The sequence below is a fragment of the Pseudopipra pipra genome, chromosome 15 (assembly GCF_036250125.1).
Source record: "Pseudopipra pipra isolate bDixPip1 chromosome 15, bDixPip1.hap1, whole genome shotgun sequence".
NCBI classification, from domain to species: Eukaryota; Metazoa; Chordata; class Aves; order Passeriformes; family Pipridae; genus Pseudopipra; species Pseudopipra pipra.
Window position 1 is genome coordinate 10,039,171 of NC_087563.1, and position 22,172 is coordinate 10,061,342.

Here is a 22,172-nt window from a genome sequence, read left to right on the forward strand (position 1 = left end):
GGAGAACCAGTTCTGCCACTCAGAGGCATCTTAATGAACAAAGGGTCTTAACCCTCCGGTAACTCATACAGTGTATTTTGTGTTCTCAGTAACATGCATTTTGTAACTGGTAGGTTACTGGTGGATGCATCCTTGGCCTGTTAGATAAATAAACAGTGATCCTCTTGGTGACAAAGAGAAACTCGTGGAGAGAACAGATGAATGTACTGTGCCTATGGCAACTCCTGATCCATTCCACAGAGCAGAATAGGGGGTGAAATTTAAGATCATTCCTTAGCTCTAAGTGCATCTTACTCCATGAGCTTTGCTTTTTGATGGTGGGATCCAGCTCCAATTGTAAGACATGAAAATTGTGTCTCTGAATGTTTCCCCTTTGAATGTTGCTCATGTTTATTTTTACACAGTTCTTCCAAACAAAGATATGACACCACAACTAGGATTATAACTGTAGGAGAGGAAATAGGCAGCAGTAGCAAAGTCCTAAGGGGTTAGAAAGAGGAAGTCTCTTGGCCATGAAGTCTGCTGTTAGAGTTTAGGCTACTTATGGTTCTTGGGCACCAAGTCCAAGAGACACCATGACTCTCAAGACACTTTTTTATTGCTTCCCAGAAATGAGTGAACCAAACAGCACAAATCTGTGACTAGAACTGCTCAATGATGAGTCAGGAATCCTGCACCACTACAGGTCAACACAGAGGGTTGCTTGGCCAACTCATAAAGAGTTAAGCCTTTGGAGAATTCATTCCCACAGACTGAATGAAAGAAATCAGTGTTTTGAAATGTTCTCCTTGTTTTAAGCTTGATGATATCAAATTTATTTCTTTACTTGATGAAATGTAACTTTCTTAGATTCTCCCCTGGCACCTCTGTTGTACTTTTCACTACAACACACCAGGCAGCTAGACAATACAGGGACACAGAGGGCAAGGGAAGATGCAGCAGTTCAACTGATGGTTTTAACCAGAATAAAAACTAGCCAGGCTTTAACCAGAATAAAAACCAGCCAAAGTCAAGATTCTTATCCCAAGCCCATACAGACTCCAGTTTACTGCAGATATTTCAATAGCTCAGTGAGTTCTGGAGGAAAGCAAAAAGGGTAAGGATCACACCAAGGAAACGGAAAGAAGGCACCAGTTCACAGCAGCACCTGAATATCCCTGTATGTGCATGGCTGTGCTTACACAGACACCCTTTTGTTGTAACTACATAGATTATTTTGCCCTTTCACAATCTGCCTGATGGGTCCCTAGCATAAGGATGGAGAAGGGCAAACTAAAGGGGCTCAATAAACTGGCTTTGGATCATAAAAGGTGAACAACATTAATGCTCACATGGGATTTGAATTGTGGAGAATTACACACAATGTAACTGGACCTGTATTTTTTTAAGAAAATATATGTATTTCTGTCACAGGATTAACAGTTTAATCCCCTCACCAGCTTCTCCTTGTTATCATTCTTCTCAAGGAAGCTGTTTTTTCTCTCTGAGATAAGTGAGGGCATTTTTTTAAAGGTGCAGAACCTACTGGGGGATTCTTTGTTCTAGTGGAGAACTCAAAGCATGTAAGAGATGTCCCCACCAACCACACCCCGCCCAGAAGCACTTCAATACCAGACATCCCTCCTTCATAGCAACTGATATGTTAGTGAATTCAAATCTGAAATCAATAAACCTCTGAAAGGAAAGTCTTTTATTTATAACAGTTTGGCTCTCAAATTGCTCAGGATACTTCAGGATTAGGCAAACTAGGCAAGATTTTCTGCTTCTCTATTTCACTGGAGCTCCTAGAGGTGCAAATCTGTGCAGCATCTGCCCTGTAATCATTAGTAAAATAAATTAGAATGCTTGAAGGAGCAGCCTGATTACGAAGTGAAGTGATCACTAGCAACTATTGTCAATGTTGTGTGCTTTGTTCCACTTACAAGGCTAATTACTGTAACAAAGTGGATCATTTTAAATGGAAATTCTGGATGACTCTCAATGCAAATGCTCGTGATTTTTTTCTGGATGCATCACAACCCTCACACGGGAAACAAAGGACAATGGAAATTATCAAAACACAACTAAATTGAAGAAACTATTCAACAGACTTTTGTTAGAGCTCATTAAAAATGTGCATTTATCCTCCTTCTTTTTGAGTGCTTTGTCTGAGGTCCCCTCTCAAGCCCCACCACTTCTACATCTCTTTGCAAAACACTGTCAACCCAACAAGCCTGTTATACTTTCTGACTTCAGCCCCAGGAACCCAGTCCACCTCCCAGAGGAATCACTGGCTGACCTCCTGCTATTCTCAGTGTCATGGGATTGAGCAGAAATTCTCACTCAGTCACGTTCTTAACTCGTAACACACGTGCACTCCCACTCAGCAATGCTCTTCAGCACTGAGGTGGGGCTGAAGGAAAAGCTGTGAGTTATTCACATGTCCAAGCCTTTGGCACATTGAGCCTAAAGCCCATCTTGCCTGGAAAAACCACCTGACACTGGGCACTGTCCTGCTCCCGTTTGCATGGACTGAGCTCATGGCTCAGTGAAGTGACAGCTGGGAACGTGAAGAGTCTGCAGGATTCAGCCAAATGCTGCCTTCTTTTCTTGATTCATAAATGTTTTTGAGGCAGGGAAGAATTCTAAGAGGGAGGATTAAGGAGAAATACAGTTTCCAAGAAGACATTCTGAGCACATGTTAATCTTGAGTGGTCTTTGGTATACTGTGGTCCTCATCCATCCACTGTAAAACCTGAGGGTGTTTATAACAGGGCATGTGCTTAGAGAAAACTCTCTTTCATTTGACTAAATCCCTCCTCGCCTACTCACTCATTTCTAGAGGGGAAATGGGAGAGAAGAGTTGTCTGTACATTTAGACAATGTATGAGAAAGCTGTGAAATCATTCCCTGCCAAGGCAAAATCAGATTCCGAATTTCTCTTTTTCCTCTGCTCTATTTACTCCTGATTTGAGTTATAATGTTTACTCATAGGCAAAGCACCTTGGAAAAACTGCAGAAGTATTACTCTGCATAGGAAATTTTGGCAAGCTTAGGGTGACAGCTGTTTATTCTTTCTGTGAATACCACATATCTGGGGAGAACACCGTGCTGTAACAAGCACAGCGAAGCCACCACCTAGGACCAGTTCTCTGCTAAGTGAGGTTCAAAGCACACAGATCAGACACGGGTCCACATTCCCACAGTTAATTTCTCTGGTTTTTAACATAACACCGTAGGTTTCCTTTCATAACCCTTCTGAACTGCTAGATTTATTTTTTTTGTGAGAACCAGGGGTAGCCAAGAGGCTCGCAATTAGTCTCACCACTGTCTGCCCCAACAAAAGCCTTCCTTTGTGCAACAGGTACATCCATTGCCATTGCTGTCAGAGCTGGGAAAGTGGCATCTAAGAGGCCTGATCTGAAACCAAAGAGCAGCAAAAAAGCAAACACATTTCTTGTAGAGGATACATGCAGACATCCCAACTCTATTGCTTTAGATGTTCCACTGCTGCTTTTAGAAATCATCTGCACGTACACACAGGGTTCAATCCATCCTCAGTACATCAGATGTGCTGCAAATGCTCAGATCAATTGTGCCTGCACAGCAAGTCTGCTTGGAACCTGTTGGTCTTACTCTTTTTTAGGATGTGCCGACTTCTTTTGTTCTGTGTATAATTGGATAGAACTGAAACGAAATAGCTGACTTGGACTATTTCATCCCAGGGAGTTCTGTCTTTATAAAGGGGGAAAGAAAGAAGGAGGAGACATTAAGCTTTATCTTATATGTATGGTGTCAGACACTTTTCAGGCCACCAGTGTAGTGGTGTCAATGGCATTTTACTGGTCTGAGTATTATGTCAAGCCAGTAAATGAGGAACAGTTTTTGTGGTCCCTGTCATTATGTGCTGAAAAAACCAGTGTAAGTGGGATGAGAGTCAGCCTGGCTGTGCTAGCAGAAATGAAAACAAATGTTTGTAATAAATTGCAGCTTCAACTGATGTGGCTTTCAGTGATGGTACAAAATGAATGTAACTTATACACCACGAGCAGAAGTGTGGAGCAAACAAAGCAAGGGTGTGAAGGGCAATCACTAAAATGCATGATTGGCTTTGCAGAGCTTTTTGACATCTGTGTAAATCCACTGACTTGAATAGAGTTACCTAAGGCAACTGAGAATGGAAGGAGAATACATTTTTGTGCTTTGAAAACCAGTAAATAAAAACTATTAGAAAAAAAAAAAAGAGAGCAAAACAGAATAATCCAAAAGAAGTCAAACTGCTTGTCTTTCCTAGAGGAGATCAATACGAAACCAGTTTCAGGTGTGTCTCCTTTATACACCACCAGACTCATTCATACCCTGTCCTCTCAGTGGGCTGAATTAGTTGTGATCTTACCAGATGAGTGGCTTCTAAAGAGACTGAGGGCAAAGAAAGCTAAGGAGTGTTAAACCCAGGAAAAAAGATCAATATGCCTTTGTCCTAAGCCAAATATTTGCTATTCTCAATAAAATATTAGTCTGCCAAAATTTGTCCTGGCTAAAACTGTAGAATGCAATGGAACACTGAGCAAAAAGGCTTTTTTTAAATTCATCTGTGGGACCATGTTGAGCCAAGTGCATGTTCTTCTGGGCTCTGCCTAACTGAACCAAAGGAGACAAGCTCTAGCCCAAATCAATCAAAAAGATGGTTTTGAATGTTTATCATTTCATCCATCATTTACAGTTCAGTACAGTGATCCTACCAATACAGCACAGAGACTTTCCTCATATCTTCTGGCCCTCAAGAATTGAGAGGTACAAGACACACAAGGCCTAAAAACTATATAGAGAGTTAGTACATATATCTTATTGATTTTTTTTAAAGTGAGCAATAGTTCATTTCATTTGCTGCTGCTCTTTGGCCATAGCTTTCCTAGTCCTGCAGACTTCACAGTAGGAAACTCAGAAGACTGAAATCATACAGAGCTCAGTGAAGCCTCCTCACAGGAAGAAGCACACTCTGAATCCCACTAGTGGGCAGAAAAAAAAAATCACTGCTGGACACAAATCAAAATTTCATTGCCAGTGCCATGACCATTGCAGTGGATAAAACAAAGTCACCGTAACCTCAGGCGGATCCCTCTGGGATATGAGGCTGTATTATTGCCCAAGGTAATTAGCTGACATATTTTAACAGTGATCCAAACAGCATTTCCCCCTTGTGGAGCTGATTTGGTAGCTCAGAGAAGCTTGTTTTGTCACAGACTGTTCTGCCGTGACCTGCAAGGATGCTTGTTACGGGGAAACGAAAAGGTCACCAATATTCCCCCCCCATCACCAAGGAGACATGAAAAGCAAGCGCTGTTATTTAACTGAGCAAAGTGGGGTGGGCAGCACTGAGCACTTGACAACATTATCAGCAGGGATGAGAAGGGAAATGGGTGGACAGGTGAGCCCTGGGGTGGGAACCTGCCAACTTCTCCCTTAATCTTCAGACTTCACGTCCCTTTTAGCCAACACGCAGCAGCTCAGTGGTTTCAGAAAGCTAATCATTCTGGAAGGCACCTTTTTAATCATTTGACATAAAGCCTGTGATGCATGTTGAGGATAATTATCACTTGCTCTCTGTCCTTAAATGTCTCTCACAAATGTCAGCCCCGTCAGATGAAGAAGAGGCGTTGAGAATCCCTGGATCAAAATGCGCTGGGAAAGAAGCGGCCATTTCCACGTCTGTGAGAACAGCGCATAATAATGCATTCTGTTTGTGCAGGGATATTTTTAGGTTTCAGAATTATGTAAATTGTTCTCCTAAATTACACGCAGCCCTGTGATAGCAGCTAGTAGCAGTTGCAGCTGTCAGTGTCATATGGTGTTGAGCACCCAGCAAGTTGCAGGAGTGAGCCTGAAAATGGTTCTGAGCATCAAAATATCTGCTAATGGATAGGCAAGTCACATCCAGTGCTGATGGGCCTGATATAGGAAGGGAGAGCACTGAAAATGGGTCTCTCCACTCATATCATTCCATGGAACTTCTCACCACTGATATTATTCCACTTGCTGCTTCTCTGTGACTTGGGGGGTTTGGATACCATTACCAAGAAAAACTAGATTGAATGGTTTTATTATCAAGGTCAACAGTGCCATTAAAACACTTCCAGGCATCAATCTTCCACTCCTAATGGAAAGCAACACAAAATAAATTAGCTGACTGTTTAACCAGCTGGTAGAGAGGCAGGAGAAAGACTGGACAGAATAGCAGGTTTATTTTATCTGTTTGTTTTTTGGGAGGCAAAAGTTTGGAGGGTATAAACCTGTCTGTCCTACAGACAGTGCAGTGGGACCCTAAGAATTAAAGGAAATGCTACAGAATTTTTCAGAGCAATTTGACTGAATTGTGTTTTTCACAGGACTGATGGGGCTGCACTCTCGAAGGATTTGCCTGGTGCTTGACTCCAAAGCTGATGTCCTTGTACAAGGCCAGGGCACATTAATGGGACTCTGCCTTGCTCTACCTGGAGCTGGAAACTGAGGCATGGGGCAATGGTTCCTTATTACTGACTTCCCAAATTCACCCTGAAAGGCTGTGGTTGAGCTGAGAACCCAGGCTTCCCAAGTGCAGTCCAGTGTTTAAGAGATGATGATGAAGCTGAAGTTTGTTTGCAATTAGCCAAAATTCCCTGGCTTATGCAAACAGAGTTGCTGTTCTACCCTTGTGGCAATCACCCTCTTTTCTATCTATAAAACCTTCTCTATCATTGACCTATATTAAAGAAAATTGCAGTGAAAGAACAGATGCAAGCTATAATAGAAGATTAGCTTTAGAGGTGGTTCCTGCAAAGGTTTAATTCCCAAGAGCTCAGATTAATGTTTCTTCGTACGATGCTTCCCCCCCCTTTTTTTATTAAAAAAAAAAATTCCTTTTCTTATTAAAACAGCTTGACTGTAGGTTCATGTAAAACCTTTAACTTTGAGAGCCCTGAGGTCTGAGCCTGACTTTTGTAAGCCATTGGAGTGCTCTTCAGGCTTATCCTTGTTCTTCTCCTGGAATAACGGCCTCATAATCACTAGACTTACAGAACTCATGAGCTCAAGACCCTGCTAAGCAGGCAGTGAGTTCTGGCTGGGGCTGAGCTTCACTCCCTGAGCAGGGAAGAAGCAGTAAGAGAGCTGAAGAATGACATCCCACAGCAGCTTCAGCTGTTGGCTGAAGACATGCACATCCCTTACTCGTGGTTTTATCTGATCATGGCCCTTAGTACAGGTTTTAATCATGTTGTTATCCAGTCCTTAGCAACAAGCAATGAAAATCAGTTACCTTTTTTTTCCTCTTTCTCTTTACAAAACCAGAAAAACCAGCAGCCAAAACCAGACAATAGAAGAGAAATGGATGTAAATCAACAGGAAATATTTTAAGGCTGCAGAAAGAGCACTATAACTGGGTAAATGTGAGCTAAAGGGTCAGCAGCAGCAGATGTTAGGAATGAATGGGATAAAAAACAATGGTTCAGGAGAGATGGGCAGGTTGTCACCATAAGTCTTGCAGATCATTTACTAAATTCTCTTTGCAGTGTAAACATTTTGTTCAAGGGCTGCTCAAAAGATTTAAGAGAACTGTGTAAAAATGTTCTCTGCTCTATAAAATGCTACTGCTTTGCCTTTCTTGTCTGGATAGCAAAATAAATGAGAGCTACAAAAATACTGTTGCAACTCACACCACACATCATTTTTCAATTGTTGAAACAACTGATCTGTATACTTCTCTTCTTTGTGGTGGAAAGAAATTAAAAGGAGGGGGAGACAACACTTTGGAAGGTCCCAAAGTGCTGTGACAAAGGGTGGCACTTGGGATTTGCTTTCCTATGTTTAATTGTATGAATATGCCTAAATGCATCATGTGGTTGCAAAGCTCATTAGCAAAATTAATTCACGGTGCTCTATTCATTTGTTACAATCCTGACATACAGCCGTGGAGCATTTTGCATCTGGAGCTATTTGAAAATGAAGTCGCTCTTGAAATACTTTTTCTGGTTGATTTTAGTAGAGTATAAATCGGATGTTTATGGAAACCACAGATTCTCTCTGTGGTGGGATCTCCCACATAACACCCTTCATACAGAACAGACAAATGGTACTATACTAAAAGAATGAAGACCAAAGGGGCAAACTATTAACTTAGTTCAAAGAGATACATGACTTTGCTATGATAATTGATTTGCATGGAGACATTAGATCTTTTACTAGTTGGGAGGTGAACAGAAATGTGACACCCCAACTTCCCATATCCAGGTGTTTTGTAACAATATAAAAGTCACACAGATGTTCATGCTCTGCTGAAATGAAAAACATGACACCTGGATGGAAGGAAGTCAGCTGAAAATCACCAATGGATCTGGGCTTTCTTTTCTCAACAGGACATGTGCCTGTGAGCTGGCAAAAGCACGGGGCTATCACATCTTGTGGGACCGGAAAGCAAGATGCACCTAATCAACATGTGTAAACAATAGAAACTCCTCTGCAAAGAGCTTGGGATAACTAGAGTTTTGCTTTTGATGGGAGAGATAACAAGAATAAAGGTGGAGATTAATAAAACCTCTCCTGCCATGCTAAGCAGAAATCCAGTCACAGTAATTCAGAACACTCCTTATATCAACCAAAATACCTCTTCTATTTTTGTTTACAGTCTAAGATTTTGGCTAAATGTTTCACTGCTGGGGTAACTTTTTAATTTGGAAGCTCAGCTTCATCCAATCAAGCCTGTAATAAAGGTAGGCACTGAGCTCTGGTGTGTGGTGCTACATAAACATATTGCTTCAGGATGGACTATCCTAAACTGTCAATGGATTGAGATCTCACTCTGTGAAATTCAACAGGGCATTTGCTCCAAAGCCATTAATGGGCTCTTGTGCAAGACACTCCTCCTGCACTTAATTAGCTATTTGTGTGGGCATTTGTTTATCTACAGACATGAAGCCATGGCCAGACCCCCCAGATGACATAAATCAATCCAACTCACTTTTTACCAGTGAAAGACTGAGCCCAGAACTCAAATATATAGATAGCAAACTCCCAACTCGTGGGTGGTTCCCAACCCTTTGCTGTCATTTTCCTGCCTCATGCAGTTTTGTGATCTAATTGCTTTTTCAGGGTTTTGTGTTTTAGGGATATCTCTTTTTTCCTTCTAACAATTCAAATTGCTCCGGGAAGAGTCAGTTGTCATGACTCCCTGCTTTTAAGGCTGCTGCTGCCACGTTGCCTGACAATAAGAGGAACAGAGGACCAAAGGATACAGGGGGAAAAAAGCCTAATTATAGCCCAGACTGCCTTTCTCTCTCTAAGGTGAAGGGAATGTAAATTATAATTCCTGGATACAAAATCAAATAGAATTACTTATCTCCTGAAATCCCCACTGATCTGGCCAGTGCACAGTTAAGCAACCAACCTGCTGCCTCATTATTCCAATGACATACTGCTGCAGGAGAAGCTCCCAGGCAGAGCAATAAACCAGCAAAAATACAGGAGATGGCTCACTATTTTCCCCCACTCTCTTTTCCAGGTAGCTTTCCATATTTCTCTTTCAAATTAAAACATCTGTGGCACCTTTTCCCTGGATCCCGGACAAGTTTTTTCTAGGGAGAAATATGACCAAATAACCCTTGGAACGGCAGAGAATGGAGAAACTAGAATGTGGCCAGACTGCAGTAGGGAAAGCCTGTATTAGGATTACTGATTCCTAGAACAGGCTATTTTCTGGACAGAACTGGAGACTTCCAGTTCCCTTGTTGTCTTTTAGACATAAAGATTTCAGAAATTTTGATGGAATCCCCTTTGCTACATGGAGAAGGAGAGTCAGTATTGCATATGATTTGCTCATGTGATGGAATAAATCTATTGCTTATCTAAGTCTCTCACTGCACCATCAATTTATAAATGTATTTGGGTAGCTGAAGGAACAGAGAGGTGCTCATGGCAATATGAAAAATGACCATACACTCTTATTTCTCTTTAAGCCAGTTGGGCATAGGAGCAACTTAAAGGACTAGGAGAGTCCAGGCTGGAAAAGGGCAATTGAGAGGCAATACAAGGGGTCTGAAGAAGACGAACAGGAAACACACATTTACCAAAAACCTTTGCCCTTCCGATGTTTGCAGCTGGGTGTGCAGGCTCTGATGGGACCTAAGGCAAAAGCTGACATTAGGGCAGCTTGGTGTGAGGGAGAAAATCCCACAGCTACATTTGCCAGAGCTACAAGAGAAAGCACTCTCCAGGGGAGCTGTGATTTAGACCTTATGGAATGCATTAGCAAGTGGTTGGAAAAATCGGAAGACGGCACACACTGCAATGGATTTCGTGACATTTCTATTGCAGGGTTGAGAACAAGGCACCGAAGGACTCAGTGTATCATAAACTGTAAACATGAAATACAGCAGGGGAGCTGCAGCCTCAAAACACAAAACAACCCTCCCTGAGAGCATTCAGTCACACTTTCAAAGCCACAGAAAAATAAATGTCCTCTTCAGCCACAGCTTACAAATTCAAGGAGGGATGAGGGAGTGTGCACCCGGGCTGTTCCCAGTCTCTCCAGTGGAAGCAGGTTAGTGCCCACTCGCCAGCTGCCATCTCCCCTCCACGGCTGTGCCCTCCACCCCATGTAGAATGTAGAATAAAACACCCACTGCAGCATCTGCCCGCACACACTGAGCCCCACACCTCAAGAAATCACCCCAGTACTGCTCTGCACCCCCAAACTCTCTTTGCTAGTTCATTGTGATGGGAGCCCAGAATATTCATCTTAAATATCTCCATGTGCTTAGAACTGCAGCTCTTTTTATGGGAGCAGATCCAGGGATTTAGGAGCAAACAAGCTTTCTTCTTTCGCCCTTTACAGGACATACTTTGGAGGAAAAAAGAAATTATAAGACTTGAGAAAGAAGGTATGTACTAATCATGGGTTTCTCTCCCTCCTGACTAGATTGCAAAGGATTTTCTGCATGAGGCTCTTGAGGCACCTCCAGTCACCCGAAAAAAAAAAAGGATTTGCTGTCCTTACTCCTGCTGGGAAGATGCTTCTGGTTGGGCTGAGAGACACACAGGCACATCTGAGAGTTAAACAATCCTACACCAGTCCTTGGCTCCCTGTCTGAAGTTCTGCCCACTGCAAGATTTTAAGAAGGGAATGATTAAACATACCACACGTGCTAACATGGACACCTATGCCTGGTCACACTCAAATACATGTGCATTTGTGCAAAACAAAATTGCTGGAGAAAGTAATAGAGATAAATATCTAGCCCTGGTGTATCCATGTTTCTCCCTGATTTCTTGCCTCCTCCTTTATTGCATAAGACACTTTGCCAGTAGTGTTAATTGTTCCTCAGGCATCATCTTGGCAATTTAAACATGATGTGGCTCTAATATATTCTGAAAGAGGCTGTTCTGCAGAGCAAACTCAGAGAGAAAGATCTGATAGAACCAAACACCTATTTTTTTTTCCTCCTATCAGTCTCAGTCCTTTTATTTCCAGTTAGTACCTCAAAGAAAACCTCAATGAATTAAATTAATTAGCTTCTGGTAATGGAGATTATAATTTTATCTTTGTAACAGAATTCTACCCATACAAATGAGATTCTGAACCAAAACTTCTTGTCCACAACTTGGGTAGTTGCAGCAGAGCACGAAGTGTGAAAATACCCACTGGTGCTCTGCCCATCAGAGGGAGAGAGACACTAAAATCTACCCCTTAGGACAGCCTGGCTGTGTAAGCCATCCATTCACCCCCAGGTACCAAGAAATCACGCAGCATCCACAAATTCCCTTGCAAATGAAGGAATGAAGGAAGAAGACAGTCTAAAGTATTGATGCTGTGGAACAACAAATGTTTCTATGGAGACTTTTCAGCCCCTTTCAAAGGAAGACAGAAATGCTGTTTCTTTTCTGCTGCTAAATAAACTGTGGATGAAGTTGAGGGGGCTGACACCTCTTGTGTTGCCTCAGAGATGGAGCAGCCATGGTAACACAGTTGGTGTCTCTGAGGGAAAAAATACGACATGCAACACTACACATCACCTCTCAAAGGCAAACAGGAAAACCACTCATGTTAATGCAAAGCAGTCACTAGTCAGAGGAGCCTGGGGACCTGGCAGGGAGAAGATTGGCTTCTGGATGTAATTCACTTGCACCATGCAACAAATGGAGGCCAAGGCTGTTCTCAGTGGGACCACACCTCCTTTTGCACATCCCATGATCTTCCTTTACTAGGAGCAAAACTCTAGTTTGATGCATCAGTGGTGATGGGTGGATATAAAGCTCCTAAGTGTCTCAAAGTGCTATTTTAGAGCTCCCAAAACAAAGTAGTTGAGCAACTGAAGCATGGATGCTCCAATCCCTATATGCTGGCAGATCTTCACTGGACACAAACCATTATGAGGCTTCTTACTCCTCTGGCCCTCTGGTTGAGGCAACATTGGTCAGGGAGTATTTGTGTGTGCACTGTGGGGGTGGTGGGGACATATGAACATGTATCACCACTATAAAATGGAAGCACAGGATGAAAGAGCAGGACAAAACCACCCAGAGAACAAGGGTGTTTGCCCTGAGACCTCTCTTTGAAAGGCTGGAGTTAGTCCCACCTTGGGCCATTACAACACAACTTGAAGTCCAGAAGCTCCTAAATCTCCAGGAACCTCCAAGTACTGCTGAAGAAGAGAGAGCAAGGAGGGTCTGCAGGCCCAAGCAGAAGGCTGTGAACCTCTATGAATGAAGACTAAAAAATGTCAAGGGCAGAGGACAGACCAGTGCAAAGGGCTACCAGAGCCCTTTGGGAAAGAACTTTCACATGCACCTCAGGCTGACAGGGCTGAAAGAGAGACAGCTCTGTCTCACTTTCTCACCTGAAAGTCCCCATCAGATAAGTTAACACATTCCTATACCTCACTGCCACCTTTCTAGTACAGATAAGAGTTTGGCTTTCAAAGGCAGGTTTGAGCTTGCCCAGCCCCATACAATTACATGCACTAAGACACATAAAACCCTACTGTGTGTCAAACATTAGGTTTCAAAGAGGCATAACCTTAGAAACTAATCAGCCCTCATTCAAATATGTAAGAAAAAGCATTTTCAGAGGGACTCCTGATCCCCACTTTCCTGCTACTGAAGCTCCTGTGAGTAACACATCTGCAGTTCAGTGTGTTATTGTATTTTGTCTTGGTGGCAGAAACAAGACCACCTACTCAGCCAATTTCTTACTTATTCCATGCTGCTAGAACATTTCATCTTAAAGACAACTATAGTCTCTCTATATGTCATCATAAGTTTATATACATTAACCTTGTGCTAAATTCCAAAGGCTAGAAGCAACCACCTAAATCATGCTAATTAAGACAAATTACTGGAATGCTTGGAAGAACGCTGGGAAATGCATTTTGCTGCATATCACAGTAATGAAAACAAAGCTCAATTCCATAACACTATTAGCTTGCTTATTTCAGCCCTTTATTTTTTTTCTGGTCTTTTCTGGTTTCCGAAATCTCTTCCTCCCTCTCAGGGATACAATTTAAATTAATTCCCCCAGAAAGTCCTCAAAGCAAGTCCATCCTCGCTAGAAGCTGGTCGTTTAGGAAATGTTAATGGACCAATTTAATCCCCAGGTACAATACCTGAGTTCTGCAGAGCTACATCATGATGAACACAGCCCAAGTCTGAGAGATGTCTGCTCCTTAATTTTCTGACCTCTGTGCTTCACTGGCATCATAAATCAACTACAAAGAGGCAGGACCCAACCCACTGAGATGAAGACAACCCCCCACTGTCAGATTTGTTTCAGCTGGCTTCTTCATGCCCTCTCCATCAGGAAATTTGGTGGTGAGAAGAAGGCAAGAATTCAGGAATGGTGCAATACCAGAACAAGCAACTCTTCCATTTCCACTGCTCCAGGGATTTATAAAAAAATTAACTCTAAATTTTTATGTGCAAATGTCCCCAGTAACAAAGTTGCAACAGCAGGAACTTAGAAACACACATGGACCCACACCAACTCCATCTCTTCATGTCCTTAAGAAAAAGGAAAAAACTTCCCATTCCCAGCCTACCTGGGAAGTCTATCACTCTACAAACCTTAAATGAGGGGAAAGAAGCAGCATGAAGGGAGGGAATACCCCTAACCTTTACAGATGGAATTATGAACAGTAAGACTAAAAGGAAATAAAGGGTATCTGCAAGGAATCAGTGTGGCACTATCTGTACTGTGCAGAGCATTTAGCAGAAATTAATTTTCCCCTAGAAAAGGACCCAGTAATTATACTTATATGTCACCTTGTTCTCTCTGCCACATAATCACACTTGAAGTTGCTCCTCTGGAAGTGAACTCCTCTCAGGGCCTCTTTTTCTCAAATGATAGGAGAAACACCTATCAATTATCATCAGAAAGAAGATAATGGATGCTGACTGCTCCCTAAAAGTAATTTTTGAGTTTTCTTTTCTGAGCAGAAGCTAAACAGTGTCTACTGATATTCGTTAAGCAGTCAGCATCCTCCTCTGAAGAGCTGACGTCAGTCTGCAGCCCAGGACCTGCAATTATCATCCCTTACCATTGAAGTGGATGGCTGCCTAGTTACAGCACGATGTGGAGTCTGAAAGGATCTGGCTGACACCAGCTGCCCTCCCTCATAAAGTTTAAAGTGGAAGGTAAAAAATGAAAACTAAACAAAGCTACTAATTTTTGACCTTGGAACAACTTTCACTGGGTCCTGTTTCCACCTCCCCACCCCCCTCACTGTGTATCCCTTCACTGCTTGCAGGAAGGAAAGTGATAATACAGTTAATTTAAAGTCAGTTTAGATAAGCATCTGTACTTCTGGATCTGTATCTAAACTCTAGACCTTAGGAGTATTTCAAAGCCCTGCTCATCAACACACAATGAAACAGCAAAGTTTTCCTCTGTCAGAAAAATCCCCAGCAAATCTCTTCCCTATCATCAGTGGTGTCAGAATTGGAAAGGAATTCCCAGGACCAATCTGGTGGTGAAATGGCAAACAGGACAGAGGGTGTTGGTAAGAAAGCTAAGGCAGCTTGTTCTGGAGGAGGGAGAACACCCAATACTGAACCCCAAAGACACTGTAGAGAGCAGCACCCCCTCTATGCTGTTAACTGGAGAACCTGGCTGGGCTGGAGAACCTGGCTAGATCCATGTATTTTCCAGATTTCAGGGAGAGCCTACACAAATCAAGGCACAAGGGGAAGTTTGCTCAACAGTGTGCAGAAAACCATACCCTAAAACCCCCCCATTCTGCTTCATGGGGTGCTGGTGTTCATTAGCTTTCCCCCAGGATTTCTACAGAAAATTCTGTCCTTAAAACAGGTCTTCAAAGCACAATCTGTCAAGACAGACACCCCTGTGGAGGGTTACTTGAATGTGGGTCATACAGTGGGACAAGAAGTTGCTCCTCACTGCAGGTAACAGGCAGGTGGGTGGGTGTGGCAACACTGAGCCAGAGCACAGAGGGACAGGTGATGCTGGAGGAGAGATGAAGCAAAGACTGTGAAGGTGACCGTGTGAACACTCTTTTCCCAAGTTTTTTGCCATTATGCAACCAGAGCCAGGAGCCTGAATCACGTTTGGCACAGGATAAAAAATGTCACTCTCTATTTGTATGTGGAAGGTATTCAGCCTGGCCTGTGAAATGAGCAACTTGCACCAAAACAGGCTTGTAGGATGTAGCATTGAAAGATGACAAAATATATTGTTTTATAACTGCTGGGGGTGGGGGTTGGAGCTTTACATGAATACTGAATCAGAGGCTCATGATGACTTTTACCTTACACCTTGCATGAGCTCACCCATCCTTCTTTCGTGACACTTTCCACTAACGACTCACATTTGTTTGATGACTATCTAAACTCTACCAGACATTCCTACTCTTGTTCCTTTCCAAGCCTTCTTACTAACATTTGGTTGCTATTAACGTCAATAAATAATAGCCTGGTATTTGTATTCATAGCACTGAGCCATCCATCACATAAGCTTGTTTTTTGCTTGTTTTTGAGACAACTACAATTATCCACCTGCTGCAATGACTTCAATACCTACCTATTCTACATTTTACACTATTAGGTAGGTATGAATATAAACCAAAGTAATGCTTGGGGCAGATGGGTGGTCTCCTTTTCTTCCTCTGGTTTCTCTTCCAGCAAACCCCATAAACATCACTAAGAGTATCAGAAGATGCTGGAAACTTATGTGTTAGAAATGAAGAAAACTACTGATTGGCACCCACAGAGAAACAAAGATCCAGCTTCTAAATTGTTTATATGCCTAATGCTACAGGATTGCTTGCAAGGATGATCAAAGATACCTGAGCAGTGGAAGTGCCAAAGGATGTCTAATGCTTAAGAAATCCCTCTGGACATCTTATGGATGGTCCACAGTTTGATATATTGTGTCAGACAGATCCCCTGTGTTTTATACTCAGTAGAGATGACATGAATCACTTAATTCTCAATTGAAATTCAGTATCTGGTGGGTGTAAGGCAGCATATAGATTTTCTTTCAGGGCATTTCATGAAAACAAATAAAGAAGAACTCCATAAACCCCTGAAATTACAGGTGGAATGTAACAATGCAGAATGCAGGCTGACTAGGACAACTTATTGCTGGAAATAAAGCTATGGGGGTCTCAATGGCTTTGCTTTGACAGGACCTTGGCTTCATAAACTAGGGGGAAAGATGGGAGGATGTGAGGAGACGCTGATTTTCTGGTACTGTGAGAACCAGCGTGGCTTACCCAGATCAGTCTGAGATCTGAAATTAGTGAGACTGGGGATGAGTCATCCTCTAACATCCTGTTGAGCTTCAGAAGGTCACTTAATTAACCATGCAGTGACAGAAAGGCCACATGGGAGGCTCACTTTGGTAACAACCAGGCCTGAAAGCTCCTCTCCCACACACCCAAACCATGAAGAAGTTGCTTCTTAGGAGACCACATTGCTGAAAATGATGAGAGGAAGAGCAGTTTTATTTCTTGGCAGGTTATTTTTACCCTGGATCACTCCAGTGACCTGCTTCACAGCACATCCCTGTGTGAGGCTGTGCTGCCAAAAGCCAGGTGACAGTGAGCCACAGCACAAACATGGGAACAGCCAAGTGTTCTGCTGAGCTGCTTCCTCATTTTCTGCCCAGACCTATGTATCCTTCCCTTTGCCACGGGTCACTTCCAGCTCTGCTTAGAGAGACTTGACACTGTGAAAAGCAGTGGAAAGATGACAACCAGGCTGTGCTAATTCAGGTGTTCAGGCTGCTCCTCTGAATCAGAGCTGGGCACGTCACTAAGCTTCCTGGGATGATTTATGCTGTCTCAAAGGGTATTCTGTGGAGACAGGATATGTAATAGACTTGGGGGAGGTTGAGCTCAATGTTTTGTAAAGAGATCGCCTGTGTCACAATTTGTATTGTGCTTGAACACTGCTAAGGCATCTGAGAATAATTCAGGGAGTTAGAGAACTGCTGTGCCTGTCAGCTCCTGAAGAGTAGAGTCATGTTGTAGATCCAATCTCTAACTCGTATCAACAGCCTAAACAGATGAATTAGGCCAAGCTGATACTGAGCAATTTCTGAGGGGGCATCCAACCTGAAGACATCATCCTCGTGAAAGCAGAGATGTTCAGGCAGTTGCTTATTCCCGTGTTTCCTGCACAGCTCCCAGGGTGACACAGCCTCCCTTTCAGGCTGCATTACACACCACCAGCCTACAGCAGGACCGGGGACACAGAGCAGTTCACAGTGATGTGTGGTGTCATCTGATCACAGAGCAGCAGGGCAGGGACCAGCCCTGAAGGGCTCTGCTGTCTCCCTCAATTCACCCCAACCACTCACCAGGCCACAGATACACATCAGTTTTATGGCTCACTGTAGCCTTGCCAGTGACCCAAAGGGCTCCCTTTCTGTAACAGACACTACTTATTCATCCCAGAAGTTTGCTGTGATGTGCTGCAAAGGAGAAAGCTAAGCTCTGGATACTCTTTCGATCCATTCCCTGATGCCTGGGAAATGCCATAAATTACCTCCAGTGTGATTCTGAAGTGCAAACACAAGCAGTTGACTGCAAATCCACGAAACAAGAGGCTCAAAATCTTCTCATGGCAAGACCCTTCAAACGGAACAATCAAGGTCTTTGTCCCAACACCACCACCCACAGATACCAGTAGTGCAGCTTGGGGAGTCAAGCTGGCCAGCAAGGACCTGCCTGTTCATCTTTCCAGGAGCCTTCTGCAGGCAGAATCAGACTGAGTGAAAATGGCTGAGCCATGAGAGCTGTGAGGGCCAGAGGGTGCCCCCAAGTCACATTTCCTATCCCAGAGAGGTCTACAGTCCCTCTGTGCGTCTTTGACACAACAGACCTTCCAAGCATTGTCCTAAAACTCTAGGTTTTAAGAAATCTGAGATCTGAAATTAGTGAGACTGGGGATGAGTCATCCTCTCACACTCTCACATCCTGTTGAGCTTCAGAAGGTCACTTAATTAAAGAAGGTCACTTGTCCTAAAAGTCTAGGTTTTAGGATTTTAGAGCTTTTCTTCTTCCTTGTCACTGGAGCTCACAAAACTGCTGAAACTGTTTTAATATTTCAATTGCTATACCTCCCCATTTATCTTTTAATTTACAGTTTTCCTATTACTTACATTCCTATTTCAATCTTTTTCATCCCTTCAGCTTCAGAATGTTTTTCAGCATTTATATCTTTTCTTTTTATTTGATCATCATCTTCCTGTTCTATATTTGTGCTTGCAAACAGACACCTGCGTGCACACCCACACTGACTGACTCAATCTTTGTTTTGTTTTCTGGGTTCATTTTGCACTTTCATTTGTCTCTCACCCTTCTTCCGTCCCTCTTCATTTATCCTCTTTATTGCTGAAGACTTAATTTTGCTGCTCATTTAGTCTGTGATTCCTATCTGTTTGGTATCTCAGACTCTCCTGTCTCTCAAAGTCTTGTTTATCTCCACACATTTCAATCTATTCCTTCTTTCCCCCTCTCTGTGATGCAAGTACAGCAAATTCTCCACTTCATTATTTTCCCCCATTTCTGAATTGTTTCACGTTTCTGAGGACACACCCCAGTGATGCCCCTTCTTGCCAGAATAAGCCAAGAACAGCCTATCTGAAAAACACATTAGAAATGTCATGAAAACAATCATAGAATCACAGAATATGCTGAGTTGGAAGGGACCAACAAGGATCATCAAGTCCTGGCCCTGCACAGGACACCCCAACAATCCCACCCTGTCCCTGAGAGCATTGTCCAAACACTCCTTGAGCTCTGGCAGCCTTGGGGCCGTGACCACTGCCCTGGGGAGCCTGTTCAGTGCCCAACCACCCTCTGGGGAAAGACCCTTTTCCTGATACCCAACCTAGATATATCGTTCTGTTGGTATTTGCACTGATTTCTGTGCCTTTCTGTGATGCTCAGCACCAAGATGTATGAAGACAGGATATCAAACTGCAATAGTTGCACTACCATAACATTCATTTTCAGGAGTTGTTGCAGGATAAAAGAGCAGTTGATATTAAAATGTCCCATCCACTTACACTTGCCTTTCAGCTGCATAGCAACCACAGACTACCTTTCAGAGACTTACTGGACTATTTTTAGTTCAATTACTTGTTCCCCTGACTCAGACTGCAGGGTAAGTCTGAGATACCTTTCATGCAATATGTGCAAATGAACCTCATTGCTTGCACTCATCCTGACCCATGCAGCTCATTAGCAGGAAATTATTTTAGCGACTGAGGTATAAACTTGTATATTTGTGCCTTGTGTCTGACAGATTTTCAGGCTAATTTAGTTCCCATCTAGATTTTATAGCCCAAAGTTTTATCATATGTATATCCTTGTCACCTACTTCAGTGACAGAACTACCTGCAGGTGGATTTACCAGCTTGAGGAATAGCTTCTAGCAGGGAAAGCACTGGCTTGATAAGCTAGCAAAGTAAATCGGTAAAAACCAAGAAAGACAGAAGGAGGCTTTTTTATCATCTTTTGGGGCTGAAGACAAACCTTTTCTCAAGCCCTGCTGCAGGAACTCCAAGTGCTGTCTGGGAGCAAAGCTACAACAGCTTCTGAGCACCATCCAGTGCTCCTTGTCACTGAATGGCTGACCAGAGACTGAAGAGACAACGTGGATCTGTGCACAGGCATTGTTTAAGTGTAAATTATTCACCATGTTCTCATTTCACTGAATGTAAGGGCATTTAAGCTGACATCTCAGAATAGCTGGCACCCAGACTCAGCACCACAGAACTAGAGTTCTCTCCAGATTTATCTGCAGAATAACCATTTGCTCTCCAACCTCAACCATTGCCCATATGGGTAATTTCCAACTGCAACAGGGTGAAGTGAGAACACAGACTGGTGATAAAACCTGAAAAATATTTGCATGTAATTTTGACTTGTGAAGAATCGGTATGGCTATTCCAGAATGCAAAGACACGAAGGGAACACAAAACTGATTTGTAAACACTATGTGCCAATATTTATTCTTAGCTCACATGAATGGCTTCCATTAAAGACCCTTTCCAATACTGAAGTATGCATCTAGTCTCAGGAAAAAACACCCTAGATTGCTCAGCTCTCCCTCAGAAATTAAATGTCCACCCCAAACAATAATCATAGCATGGTTTGGCTTGGAAGGGACCTCAAAGATCATCTCATTCCAACGCCCTGCTGTGGGCAGGGACACCTTCCAGTAGAGCAGGTTGCTCAGAACTCCATCCAACCTGGCTCCCTTCAGGTTCTGGATGATTGTCTTTTTTCAGTGACAACTGGGTAACATCTATAAGAGTGTATCAAATGTTTCAACCTCCATTCTACTGTCAACTGCAAGGTTTCTCATCCCTTCAGTAAGATTCCCTTTGCCCGGTTAGTTGTTCTTTTCCTGGTTATCCTCTTTAATAGTAATACCCTTAGTAAATTGTGTTCTCTCTTTTCCTTGCTTAATGGATTGAATTGTGGCTTTGTCTCTTTAGTGCTGTCCTTTCCTATTTGTAATATTCTTTTATATTTAATCCTTCAGCTGAATTCCCATTTCTTCTTCAAGTTTAACAATTGATGAAACTGGAATCTAGTTAATGTAGGTCACATCCTACCCTTCTCCTCTGAGGGGACACAAACTACAGAATTTCTTTTGAACCAGGCTGTGCTCCACAGCTGCCCTTACCAGCTGCTGGTTTAAGCCACTAAGCTCGAGTAATCTCACTGATGCTGGAGCTTCATATCTCCTTGCATTTCTCCTAAGGAGCTCACTGAACCACAAAGATGTTTAGCTGCGCTGGGATCAAATCATTTTGTCCACCTGTTTTCAGGGCAGAAATGATCTGAGCAGAGAGAAAACTGCCTGAAACCTGGCATAAATAAATGCTTAGGTGGAAACAGCAGGGAGAGGTAGAGCTGGAAACAGCAGGGAGAGGTAGAAGGATGGGGACAGAAATAAGGCTGTGTTGGGTGGAAAGACCAGGGACTTGAAGGCAAAGTCTGTTCTTGTTTCTGCTGCTGTCCTGCTGGAAGCTGAGCCTTGTGCTCCACACCCCCCCTGCTTTGCAGGAGAAGGAATTACCTTTTCCTATGTCTATGTGGTAGCCATTCAAGCATTACCAAAATCCATGTAATTCAAAGGAAGATCTCCCTGCTCTCCCTGTCACAGCACAGGGATCCTTTCTCTCAGCTTTCCAAAATGTGAAAATGAGCGTCTCTCACCTATTAAGGTGGTTATCCAAACAAAGTACTCCAGAAGGTCATTCCCCTTTTTGTCTCCACTGACCACAGAGGGGAAGCTACACCACTGTATTACATAAGGTACCAAATTATTAGATGGCTAAAATTAAGTGGGAGAAATCTCAGTCAGTGCAATGGTTGCGGTGCAAGAAGGAACAGAGCTAAGCTGAAGGAAGGATGATGCAGAGCCAAAGCAGTGCTGGACACAGTTCTGTGGGGATATTGTTGAATATGGGCATTTTGACTTTATGGTTGGATTTAATCACAAATGCAGGGGTTTATGTGTGTCTAAGTATATAAACATAGTAAGATTTAATTTTTAAGTAGGTTCTGTTTAGAAAAACATTGGTACAAGGAATTTTTCTTTGCTTGGGGTTATGCTTTTGCAGTGTGGCCTCTGCTTTTCTTGTGATTACTTTTATGATCTAATATTTAACATTCTGTTACATCAGCATT